The sequence below is a fragment of the Heloderma suspectum genome, chromosome 5 (assembly GCF_057233095.1).
Source record: "Heloderma suspectum isolate Gila_16-S chromosome 5, 16-S_ref, whole genome shotgun sequence".
Lineage (NCBI taxonomy): Eukaryota > Metazoa > Chordata > Lepidosauria > Squamata > Helodermatidae > Heloderma > Heloderma suspectum.
In genome coordinates, this window is record NC_139462.1 from 82,229,030 (window position 1) to 82,242,666 (window position 13,637).

Sequence of the window (13,637 nt, forward strand, 5' to 3'; positions counted from 1 at the left end):
TTGGTATTCCCCAACAGAAATTTCTGTAGAGGGGTTGGATTGGCCATTGACCCCTTCATTCAATGGGATCCTGCCTCAGCTGGGGACTCTGTTTATGGGTTTCCTGTGCCCAGGCATGCTTATTATACTAGGAAGGCTCAATAGGAAGTGAATTATATTCTTACCCCAGTGGCCCCCCAAGGTTGCAGGGCCTTGGTCTGGATAAAAGTAGGGATGTACGAATCCCTTACCTGGTTCTGGTCAGGGCATCCACTGGAGGGGGGAGGTGCTCCATCCCTCCACCTGGAATCCTCGACAGGTGGGGAGGCGATCCGGTCCTCCCACCCAGAATCCTGCCTGGCCAGCTTTGCTCTGCTGCGGCTCCGTAGAGCAGCTGGCCAGGGCCATCTGCAGCCAGACGTCCGGCCGCAGCCGGGCCACTGTGGACACAAATGGCAGCCGCCGTAGCAGCCGCCATTTGCGTCCTTCCAGGCTGCCGTGATAGGCTACGTAAGTATTTACGTAGCCTATCATGGCATGCCCCCCCAAAAATGGCATATACAAATGGCAGCTATGGTGGCTGCCATTTGCGTTCCCTATTTTTCGCCGTTCTAGCCTACATAAATATTTACGTAGGCAATTGCAGTGAAAAAAAGGGAATCACAAATAGCACCCACTACACTATTTGCGGTTCCCTTTTTTTCACTGTAATTTTATGCCGTAAAGGGAACCGCAAATAGCATAGTGGGCTATGTTTGGCTATGTAAATACATTAGTTTAGGCTATGTAAGAATTTATGTAGCCTATCACAGCTGCAAGGACGGCAATGGCAGCCGCAGCAGCCTGGCTGCGGCCGGCCAGGAGACCAGCCGCTGCCGCCGGAGCCGCTGCCGCCGCCGCCGGAGCTGCCCCCAGAGCCACCGCCACTGCTGCCGAATCCACCACATCTGCCGCATCCGCCCCAGGTAAGTTCCATCCCAGGGGATTCCGTGGGGGTGGGTGGGCAGGAGACCATTCTGCCATGGATTCCGAAACTCACTGGAATCCGTGGCAGAATTCTCTGCCATCCCTAGTTACAAGGGAGAAGGAGCGCTGGCATGGGGCAATAGCCCTACCCAAAGGGGCCCTCCCCAGTTTGAACTGAGCACCCCATGATTGTTGTGGTGGTCCTGTGGCAGGAGAATGCAGTCTGCTTGAAACGGGCCTTTGAGTAGAGTTCTGGGATTCGTTCCAAGGCCCACTTTTCTCTGAATCTGAAATTTACCCACAGCATGTACATTTGGTTAAATTAATATTGATAAGGAGGTGCAGCATGCAGAATTCTATGCCTGTGTCTGGCCTTCGCTGTTCTGAATCTAAGAGTATCTTCCTATGTGATAGTGCCTTAAGGGTGCCTGTGGGGATGCAGATTGACCTATGATCCTTCTGACTCAGCAGTGGGCACCTTTTTGAATGGGGGTGAGAGACAGAATGGGCTTGCAGAGTATGAACCATAATTCAGGTGAGTTTTTTGTTACAGGCCTTGGGGGTTGCTGCCCAGTCCTCTCATTTAATCTAAATGTTCAGAACAGTGACCAAGGAACTGGAATATCCTTCCTGATCAGATGACCAAAGGCCCACCAACCATCTTAATGTCCCTTGGTGATTGTGCCGGACTCCATTAATCAGTGCCATAAAATCACAAGGGATGAGGTCCAGGCATTGAAAGAGAAGATCTTGGTGATCAGGCACTCTCATAATGTATCACTTCACGCCTTTTAGGAAGTGGCAGACTCTATTTTGCTGGCAGGGCTGTTGTCTTGTGCTGGCCTTTCTGTGCCGGCTGTGCTGTGCCACATAAGGGCTTTGGCTCCTGCACCATCGAGTTAGAGTTTTCTCCTCGCTCTGCGAGAGGATTTCTGTTTGGGCCTCAATTTTTCCAGAGCTTGCCAGCATTTCCTTTCCAGAAACATGAGTTCCTCATTGAGGTGGAGCTGCAGATATACTCTGATGCCAATAGTGGGCTGGGTCTTAGGGTCAATTTGCAGGATCATTGTGTGTGGAGTGGCAGGCCCAAGGGTTGGCCCTCTTATCTTTCAGGATCCCATTTACTGGAACTTCTCCTATACGTGGCAGCACTTATATGGGCCAATTTAATGCCTAATTTTTAAATTCTTTTGCATGTGAAGAGAAGGCCTCTGTTTTTGTCTTTATAGCACAGTCCTCCCTCAATCCAAAAGTTATGGCTCTGGTTGTAGCATTTAGTTTGCACTGCCTCCTGCACAATATCTGGTTTCTCATGAGGCAAATAACTGACAGGGACAATGCCAGTGCCAGTGTTTTTGTGGCATGGCTAGATGGAAATGTTATGGTAAGGGGGGCTCTCTGGGTGTTGGCACTTCCATAGACCATGCCAGAGGTTCTTGTGGGAAGTGGTGAATTTAAGCTGGGCAAGCCAGGGGGCACCCCATAGATCACAGTACAAGGGCCTCCTACACCTGTGTAAATATGGAGTCCATGGCCTTTGGCTCTGACATTCATCTGTGGTAGGGATGGACGGAACACTTACCTTCTATTCCATTCTGTTTCCGCGGTGGGGGGGAGGTGTCCCATCCCTTGCCCTGGAATCCTTGATGGGGGGGGAGGCAATCCAGTCCTCCCCCCCGGAATCCTGCCCGGCCAGCTCCGGCTGCCCATAGCCGGACATCCGGCCACTGGGCAGCCTTGCAAGGACGCAAATGGCGGCTGTCGTAGCCACCGCCATTTGCATCCCTATATTTAGCTGTGATAGGTTATGTAAATATTTACGTAGCCTATCACAGCAGGGGGGAAAAAAACCCAGCATACGCAAATGGCGGTAGCCGCTGCCATTTGTGTATGCTGGGTTTTTCCCCCCTGCTGTAATAGGCTACGTAAATACTTACGTAGCCTATCACGGCCTCCGCAGGGATGCAAATGGTGTCTCTGCATTAGCCATGATAGGCTACGTAAGTATTTACATAGCCTATTACGGCTATGAAGAGAAGAGGAAGCGAATGGCGGCCACAGGACGGCCGCCATTCGCAAAGCAGTGTGGACGGGAGCAGGTAAGTGCTCCGTTTTGTGCACCTTTTGTGGGTTGGGGGTGGCAGGGACTTCGTCCCATGCGCCTTTCGTGGGTTGGGGGGGCGGGGGCTTCATTCTGCGACAGATTTCGGAGGGCTGAATGTACTAGCATTCGGCCTCACTGAGATCCATCGCGGAATTCTCTGACATCCCTAATCTGTGGTGGTTGTTGTCATCTTGGTAGTTTACTGTTATGGTCTCTCATCCATTCCTGGAGTGTAAGACTCTCGGCCCAGATTATTGGCAATGAGCTGGCTGCATTTGTCTTCCGGTCGAGTCTGAGAGCAGCTTGACATACACCACAGAGTTTAGGGTCCAGTGCACCCTATGGAGTTTGGCCTGCCTCTGGCCTGCTGATTTTATTGAGTATACCCATGCCCCCCACCTTATTTTTCTCCACATCTGTGGGGTTGGCAGCCTTCAGTGCAACTCCCTTTATGTTGCAATTATCCCCTGCTGCAGTATTGACTGTTTTCTTTGGGGTGGTCTATCTTTCCTAAAAGCAGGAAAAGAGCTAGGGATGTACAAATCCCCTTACCTGGGCTACACAGGGGGCTATGCGGGGGGGGGGAGGCAATCCATTCCCCCCCAGAATCCTTGCTGGCCAGCTCTGCTCCACGGTAGGGATGGGGGAGAATTTCTCCCCGAAACTTCGGGGGGCCGAGTGCCAACGCATTTGGTTCTCCAAAGGTTGTTCACGGAGAAATTCTCTGCCCCCTGCCCCCCCCCGGGATGGGACTTACCTTTCACGAATGTCCCTCCTGGCGGCGGGTCCCGGCGGCAGTTCGGCAGGTCTTCGTCAGGGGCGGGGGCGGCAGCCGGTCTTTCGACCGGCTGCCGCCGCCGCCATTACAAGAAAAGTAAAAAAAAAAAAACGCCCCTGTGATAGGCTACGTAATGATTAACGTAGCCTATCACGGCTACGTAAATGTTTACGTAGACTACGGCGAAAATAAGGGCAACGCAAATAGTGTTACCCTTATTTTTGCCGTAGTCTACGTAAATCTTTACGTAGACTACAGAGACCAAATAAGGAACTGGAATGGCGGCTCCCTATGGGGGCCGCCATTATCCGTATGCGCTTTTTTTTTTTTTTTAAGTCACCTGTGATAGGCTACATGACGATTTACGTAGCCTATCACGGCTGACTTTGCAAATCTAGCCATGATAGGCTACATTAATCGTCACGTAGCCTATCACGGGGGCGTTTTTTTTTTTTCGTTCATTGGAATGGCGGTGGCGGCAGCCGGTCAAAAGACCGGCTGCTGCTCCTGCCCCGCTCGAACACCCGCCGAAGCGCCGGCCGGACCCGCCGCTGAGAGGGACATTCGGTGAAGGTAAGTCCCGTCCCAGGGGTGGGTGCGGGGTGCGGGGGGGGTGCGGAGGATTTCTCCCCAAAACTTCTTCGGGGGGCCGAACACGTTGGCGCTCGGCCCCCTGAAGTTTCGGGGAGAAATTCTCCACCATCCCTAGACTTTCGTACATCCCTAATACGTAGCTATTTACATAGCCTATCGCGTGAAAAAATGTCCCTGTTTTTTCATGCGATACGCTACGTAAATAGCTATGTAAATACCGATGCGTAGCCTATCGCAAGAAGAAACAGGGATGCAAATGGTGTGGCGGACACCATTTGCGTCCGGATCACTTCCTGTTTCTCATCTGCAGTGATACAGATGGCAATGGTGGCCGTATCGCTTGCGGAATGGAGCTGCCGGAGAGGAGGATTTGGCTCTGCAACGATCCGGTGGGAGGCAGAGGTGAGTGAGAACGTTCCGCCATGGACTCCGGAGGCCAAATTCCCTGGAATTCAGCCTCATTGTAGTCTGTGGCAGAATTATCCGCCATCCCTAGCAGCGGCAGCCATGGACAATGAGTACAAATGGGCCTTTGAGTTTGGATATTCAGTTCCCTCAACAGGTCATACATATCTGGCTCTGTCAGCCCAGGACCAACCTGTGGGGTACAGGTGTAAGAGTGTCCATATTTCCCATACAGGTTTTGGAATTGGGCTCAGTGGAGGCTATGGTGGCTTCTGTTTGTGTTATGGAGCAGGGAAAGCCCCCTTTTTTTCTTTTCTTTTCTTCACAATGGTTTCCCCTTAACTGAAGTATTCATTTCGGTGATCATGGGGGTGACCTGGGAGGTGGGAGGCCTTGGAACTTTTGCATTCCTTCCATATCTGGACTGCTTCCTTGGCCATCTCTCTTAGTTAGTGCCTGACAAGGTTCAGGTGGGGATAAGTGGTGCTCCAAGGCCTTTCAATTTATATATGCAGTCATTCCCAGGGCACTAAAGATGCAATGTTAAGTAGCGTTCAAGCTCACCTATTGGTTTTTCTTCCCTCAGATCATTGGATTGGTGGGAACTGGTGCATGTGCTCATACATGGGCACAGCAGTATGTTTGGGGCCGGACAGGGTGTTCCCAGGTCAAGCTGTGGAGCCAGCTTTGATGCAGCTGGTGTGCCAACATTCCATTGTTGGGCAGAAGTAGAATGGGCCCAACAGAGGGCTTCCAGGTCGAGCTGAGAAACCATCATGGACACAGATGGTGCCAACATTCAGTTGTTGGGCAGCTGTACAGTGGGGCCAGACAGAGGGTTTTCAGGTCAACCTGTGGTGCCATCTTGGACTTTGCTGGTTTGCCAACAGTCAAGCATTGGGCTGACACAGCATGTGGTGGAAGAGCCTTTGGCTCAGTTTGCTTCCCAGGATGAAATGGAAGAACAGCTGTGGCCAGCGAGCCTTGGAGTGGGTCCTGCAGGAATTCCAACTGGGAAATAGCCATGGGGCTATCTCTGCATGAGGATGTGTGTATCCCTCATCCTGATCTAGGGGGGAATGATCTTGTTTGTGAAAGGCAAGGACCACACCCTGCGGGCCTTGGTCTATTTCCAGGTTATCTGGCACAGTTGGCCAGGGTTAACGATCATTTGGTCTTGTTTGCTTCCTTGAATTAATTGGAAGGATGTTTGTAACCAGAGGGCCATGGAAAGGGCCCATCAGAAAGTGAACCAGGAGTTAGCCTTAGGGCTATATCTGAAGGGCAATGGGATCATCTCATCCAGAAATTATTAGAACACGGAGGGAGCTTTAAAGACAAGATGGCATGCGCCTGTCCGATTTGGCAATGACATATTTCTGTTGGATCTGCAAAGGAGCCTGAGAGAAGTGCTTCAGCACAGGTGGGGGGAATTTGACTAAGCAATAGTCACTCCCGGTGGCTGCTAGGATGGGCAAAGGGGGCAAGAATAGGGATGGTCATCCAGAGGCACTGTTCTAGTGACAGGTGATGCCTGAGGCCTCCGGTCTGGGTTTCATGGCCCATCGGGGATAAGGGTTACCTGTGAGGCTGACTCACCTTGCCCATCCAGTGTTTCGTGGCCTGGGGGGTGGTGATAGAGGAAGGTCTACCTCCCCCTATGGGGTAGCCCTGTGGGGTGGTGATGTTGACACTCCACTCCACAGGTTGTGAATGCTTTTTCGCCCATTTCAGTGTCATCTGATGGCTGGCACAGTTTAGTGCCCATCCTGGGTTTCCCCTTTGCAGATATTCCAATAAATGTGGCCCAATTTGTATCCAAGCACATGTGTCCGTCTCTTTATTACCCATCTCCACTCACAATCATTATCCTGTGTGTTTTCATATAGTGTATTTGTGGGGAGAAACCCATTAAACAATGTGGAGAATGTGTGCATTTATATACGAGGTGCATCTACAATTAAGGACTTTAACCAATCATATCTAACCAATATTGCAAAATCTTCCTTCGCTTTTCCACAGGCAACAATGGAAATAGGGGATACTTTGGTGGATATTCAACAGGTTTTATGAAATTGATTAAGGGAAGTAGGGTTATAGGGGTAGAAGTGGGTGGAGGTCCAAACAGTTCAGTGTAGTTGGTATTAGTGCTGGTCCTTTAAGGCCATATAGCTAGAAGGGGGGGGGCAGGATCTCCACTTGGGGTATGCTCACCCACAAAAACTATAAGACCTGTGCAGAGCAGAGGTGATGTGGGCAGACCTTCCTTGGCACTTAAATGTAAGGGTTTTGAAGGTTCATAGCTAGGTAAAAGTCAATACAATGGCCCTGATCCAGGGGAACTCAGGGCTAAGCAGGAAGAGATTATTACTCTTTCGTTTAGTCTGGTAGGGCCCTGTGGTGAAGGATCCTGTAATGAACTTAAGAAAGGCTTCCCTTGTAAAATTAATAAACGTTGTTCATTTGAAACCCAACTCCTGACTTTTGCCTCTTTCTTACTGGCCTGTTCCTTTCGGAAGTCCTGTAGAGTTGGGTATATCATTCACTTCATGTTGAGATTTGCAGATAGTTGAAAGCAGCAAGATCGTCACAGCTTCTGAATATCCATAAAGAACAGCTAGGGATGGGTGAGAATTTAATTTCATTTCAGGTTTGATAAGAATTTAACAAAATTCACAAAGTTCTTCATATTTGGGACAAAAAGTACTTGTGATTTAAAAAAAAACCATTCAAATGTGGGAGAAACTAAAACTGGCAGATCCATCCATCCAACGCCAAGGCTTTGAGTTCTTTGTTCTTAAAAGTCTGGGTTTGAATCCTTACACATTCAACCATGTTAGTGCTTATTCACGTTGCCACCTCTTTTTTTTTGGACCGCTATATGGAACCTCATCTTTAACAGCTATATGGCAGGCAGATACAACTATGACCAGCATGCTGGGAATAGTAGTACTGATTTTGGCTGGTGCAGATGGCTGAGTATTTTGTTTCAGTTATTTTCTTTTCTTTTTTTACATGAATTTGCCAGAGTTTGCAAAGTTCATATTTGGGAGACAAAGAACTTCAGATTTAAAAATAATTAAATGCAGAAGAAGGCTAAACTGACAGATTCACCCATCCTTGAGCACAGTACCAAGTGAGAAACTGAGCACTCCTCTCTTCTGGGTCTCTGTGAATAAACAAAGAAAGGAATCATATCTGGCTATCAAGGCCACCCAGGATGTACAAATTGCTAAAGAGTTTTACATAATACATAATTCTGTAGGGATGGCAGAGAATTCCGCCACGGATCTCGGTGAGGCCGAATGCCAGTGCATTCGGCCCCCCGAAATCTGTGGTGGAACGGCCTGCCCCCCCCCCAGATCCCCCCTGGGATGAGACTTATCTGGGGTGGATCTTCCAGGCAGCAGCGGCTCCGGCAGCGGCGCTGGCAGCAGCTGGTCTTCCGACCGGCTGCCGCCACCACCATTTGCAGTCTTGTCGCTTTGTTTGTTTGTTTTTTTACAAGACGTGATAGGCTACGTAAAGACTTACATAGCCTATCACGTCTGGTTTTAAAAAAAAAAAGTGTACACAAATGGCGGTGGCTACATCCGCCGCCATTTGCGTACACGCGTGTTTTTTTTTTAAGCCAGACGTGATAGGCTACGTAAGTCTTTATGTAGCCTTTCGCGGCTGACTACAGCGACGCAAATGGTGGCGGCTACGGCTGCCGCCATTTGTGTCCCTGCTAGCCAGCGGCTGGATGTCCGGCTGCTGGAGGAGCCGGCTGGCGGCTCCGCAGAATCCCCGTGTGACGGAGCCGGTTGGCCAGGATTCCAGGGGTGATGCGCGGAGCGCCTGCCCCCCCGGCGAGGATTCTGGGGGGAGGGACGGAGCGCCTCCCCCCCCCAGCGGAACCCGGCAGAGCCAGGTAAGGGGACTTTCATACATCCCTACAATTCTGTGGCTCCTGCAATAAGGAATCAAAGAAAGGAAACACCAAGCAAGATACAATTGATGTCAATGTTTTGATCTTCCCCCCACCCCCCACAAACATGCATGCGACTCTAAATTGGATGCCTCATATTCATAAGTTCTACTCAGGCATTTATAAAGTGTGTAGGACAAACACCCAAGGCAAAGGAGTGTTCATACTTTGCCCCCCACTGTGCACATTTCTGTCACCCTCTACATGTGGAGAGCAATGTTTCCTGACTAGGAAATCCTCCTCTATCCATGGGAGCTTTCCATGCAGTCTGGAATGCCAATTTTCCAGTGTTCCACATCATGTGGAGAGCTCCTACAGACAGTGGAGGATCCCCTATTCAGAATGCCACCCTCCACATGCAGAGGGCAATGGAAACATATGAGAAAGAAGTGGGGCTAGCACACACCCCTGCCTTGTGTGTTTAGTTTACACCTTTATGTGTGCCTATATATGGCCATTGTCTTTGTAATACGTTGTATAGGTGTTCTTTAGAATATGTTACTATTTTATTTAGCCAACAGAGCAAAACAATACATTGCAAAATAATCCATTATAGATGAGGGTAACCAATCCATTGTAAATAAAGGTTGCTGGAAAATGGAAACACAGGCAGGCCACAATTAACTTCTGTGCTATTAACAATTCACATGGACGTTGAAATCACAGTGTGATATTAGGGATGTGTGGACTGTGTAAAATCCGCTCCACCTGCATTTCATGGATTGTCAGGTGCCTTTTGTTCCATCATCTGCCCACAGACGGATGTGGATGGGTTTTTTTCATCATGCAGAAAAATCTACAGATAATTACCTAAGTATTTACATAAATATTTACATAATTTACCTCAGTATGTAACATTTAGCATATTGCCCCCCTTTCATTCAACGTTTCCTCAGCAGAAACTTAAGTTTTTTCCTACGAATATATATGTGTAAATTTCAGGAAAGAAAGAGAAAAAACATCTGAAAGCCCATGGACTCAGCGCAGCCTGTGATTCCACAGGCTGGATTCTTAGAAACCCAAGCTCATTTTAGTCGACCTCGAATTTATCCAGCATCCCTATGTGATATATACCCCAAAAGTCCTCTGCAACCATTCGTGTGTGTACTCATGCACTACTACTTTGGCCCTCTGTCTAGAAAAAATTTACATGCGAATACAAAATGATTAACATCAGTCTGATCCAATGAGAGGCTGCAAAATGACATTGCTTGAGATACTTCCATCACATTTTTTTTTCTTTTTCCCACTGCTTGTTCTGACATCTGCTTTGGGGGCCTTTTGTAGAGATAGATGAGAATTTTTGATCAGTTCTCATTTTGATATTAACTTACCAAATTCACATTTCCTGAACTGGAACACAGTTATCCTTCAGCATTCACACTAGGGATGTACGAATCCCTTACCTTGTTCCGGTCCGGGGTTCTGCGGTGGGGGGGAGCGATCTGTCCCTCCCCCCAGAATCCTCCCTGGCTGGCTCTGCTCTGTGGCAAGTCTGTGGAGCCACTGGCAGGGGCCGCCTGTAGCCAGACTTCCGTCCGCTGCCGGGCTGTGGCCGCAAATGGTGGCTGCCGTAGCAGCTGCCATTTGCGTCCCTGCGTTAGCCATGATAGGCTATGTAAATATTTACGTAGCCTATCACAGCAAAGAGCAGGGACACAAATGGTGGCCGCTATGCCATTTGCGTCCCTGCTCTTTTTGTGATAGGCTACGTAAATACTTACATAGCCTATCATGGCTAACGCAGGGACAGAAATGGCGGCCGCAGATCGGGGCACCTAGGGGTGTATGAAACCCCACTTACCTGGCTCCACTGGGGTCTGCAGGTGGGGGGAGGCGATCCGTTCCTCCCCCCAGAATCCTCGATGGGGGGGGGGAGCCGATCCGTTCCTTCCCCCCAGAATCCTTCCCAGCCGGCTCTGCACTGCAGCCAGTCCGTGGAGCTGCCGGCTGGGCCAATCTGCAGCGGGGCCTCCCCCCGCTGACAGGCTGCTGCAAATGCAAATGGCGTCCTGCGTAGGGGACGCCATTTGTGTCCCTACGCTAGCTCGTGATAGGCTACGTAAATATTTACGTAGCCTATCATGGCTAAAGCAGGGACACAAATGGCATCCCCTACACCATTTGCATCCCTGCTTTAGCCGTGATAGGCTACATAAATATATATGGAGCCTATCACGGGCAAGCGTAGGGATGCAAATGGTGGCTGCTACGATGGCCGCCATTTACGGCCACAGCAGCCCGGCAGTGGCCAGAGCTGCCACCGCCGCTTCATCCACCACAGCTGGAGCCACCGCCGCATCCACCACCAGGTAGGTTCATCCTGGTTGCCCTTATCATCAATAGCGTTGCCCTTATTTTTGCCGTAGTCTACGTAATCTTTACGTAGACTACAGCGACCAAATAAGGAATGTGAATGGTGGCTCCCTATGGGGGCCGCCATTAGCCGTAGGTGTTTTTTTTTTTAAGTCACCCGTGATAGGCTACGTGACGATTTACGTAGCCTATCACGGCTGACTTTGCAAATCTAGCCATCATAGGCTACATTAATCGTCACGTAGCCTATCACGGGGGCGTTTTTTTTTACTTTTATTGGAATGGCGGCGGTGGCAGCCGGTCGAAAGACCGGCTGCCGCCTCTGCCCCTGTCGAAGACCTGCTGAACCGCCACCGGGACCCGCCGCCGGGAGGGACATTTGGGAAAGGTAAGTCCCATCCCGGGGGGGCGGGGGGCAGGGGGGGCAGAAAATTTCTCCCCGAAACTACTTTGGGGGGCCGAATACATTGGCATTGAAATTCTCCCCCATCCCTAACCGGATGGCCAACACAAGGTAAGATCCGTTCTGGGGGAGTTTCGCAGGGTGGTGGTGGGGATTGCTCTGTTCTGCTACGGACTTCGGGGGACCGGATTCTAAGGAATCTGGCCTCACTGGAATCCGTGGCGGAATTCTCTAACATCCCTAATTCACACTTCTCACAATTTTGCAATGCAGTTCTCTAAAGCAAAGTGCATACAAAATACGTATATTAGTGGGAAAAACACACAAAATGTATATACTAGTTTGGGGGATGGAGGAGGGATAAAGAAGTATTATGTAAGGGGAAACTGCTTGCAAAAATGTGCATATTAGTGTGTGTATGCTTCTGCAGTAATCTGCATTAAACAGCAGGGGGATTTGTACACATTTTATAAAAATGTATGATATAGTACATGTTTATATCCATTGTATGGTAAAATAGATATTTTTATGCTTAAATAAACACACATTTTATATGCATTGTGGTGCATTTTTTAAATTGAAAATAGCATTGGAGAGTTCAGAGGTGTTCTTGTTTCACAATCCCCCCAGCACTAAGGATGTCAGAGAATTTCGCCACGAATCTTGGGGAGGCCGAATACCAGCGCATTCAGCCCCCTGAAATCAGTGGCGGAACGGTCTGCCCCCCGCCCCCTCCAGGACGGGACTTACCTTGGGCAAATCTTCCTGGCGGCGGCGGCTCCGGCGGCGGTTCGGCGGCAGCGGCCGGTCTTCTGACCGGCCGCCGCCGCCATTTCCAGTAAAAAAACCCAAACAGACGTGATAGGTTACGTAAAGATTTACGTAGCCTATCATGGCTAGATTTTTAAAAAAACACTGTGATAGGCTACATAAATGTTTACATAGCCTATCACGGCTGATTTAAAAGAAAAAAAACCACGTGCGTACGCAAATGGCGGCGCCCATGGGACGCTACGCTATTTGCGTTCCCCTTATTTTCACCGTCTTAGTCTACGTAAATGTTTATATAGACTAAGACGTGTCAAAATAAGGAACGCAAATGGCGGCACCCATGGGCGCCGCCATTTGTGTATGGGCATTTTTTCTTCTTCTTTTAAATCAGCCATGATAGGCTACATAAACATTTACGTAGCCTCTCATGGCTGACTGCAGGGACGCAAGTGGCGGAGGCTACAGCCGCTGCCATTTGCGGAGCCGGCCGACAAGGATTTGGGGGGGAGGGACAGAGCACCTCCCCCCCGGCCAGAATTTCAGGGGGAGGGACGGAGTGCCTCCCCCCCACTGCGAATGTCACCCTTCAAAAAGGTAAGTGACTTTCGTACATCCCTACGCCAGCACACACACTCAGGCAATCTGACATGGGACACCCAAATCAGTGAGATTTCTTTATTGCAGGAAATCCCACAGCAAATGGTTACACTCTTCTGAAATCATATAGCTGATGGTCAGTAGCTATAGGCTCTATGTAATTCCAGAACCATCCAAAGATAAACACTATTGTGACTGAGATCCTCAACAACTAGGGATGTACGAAAGTCACTTACCTGTTCGTGGATTATGCTGATGCTGGGGGGGGGGAGGCGCTCCGTCCTTCCCCCCGAAATCCTGGCCAGGGAGGGGAGGTGCTCCGTCCCTCCCGCCCCAAATCCTGGCCAGCCAGCTCCGCTCCACAGGGATTCTGCGGAGCCGCAGGCCGGCTCCGCCAGCGGCTGTACATCTGGCCGCTGGCTAGCAGGGACGCAAATGGCGTTGGCCGTAGCCACTGCCGTTTGCGTCCCTGCAGTCAGCCATGAGAGGCTACGTAAATGTTTACATAGCCTATCATGGCTGATTAAAAAAACAACCCCCCCCACGTGTACACAAATGGCGGCGCCCATGGGCGCAGCCATTTGCGTTCCTTAGTTTGGCACGTCTTCGTCTACCTAAACATTTACATAGACTACGGCGAAAATAAGGGGAACGCAAATAGCGTAGACGCTACGCTATTTGCATTCCCCTTATTTTCGCCGTAGTCTACGTAAATGTTTAAGTAGACAAAGACGTGCCAAAATAAGGAATGCAA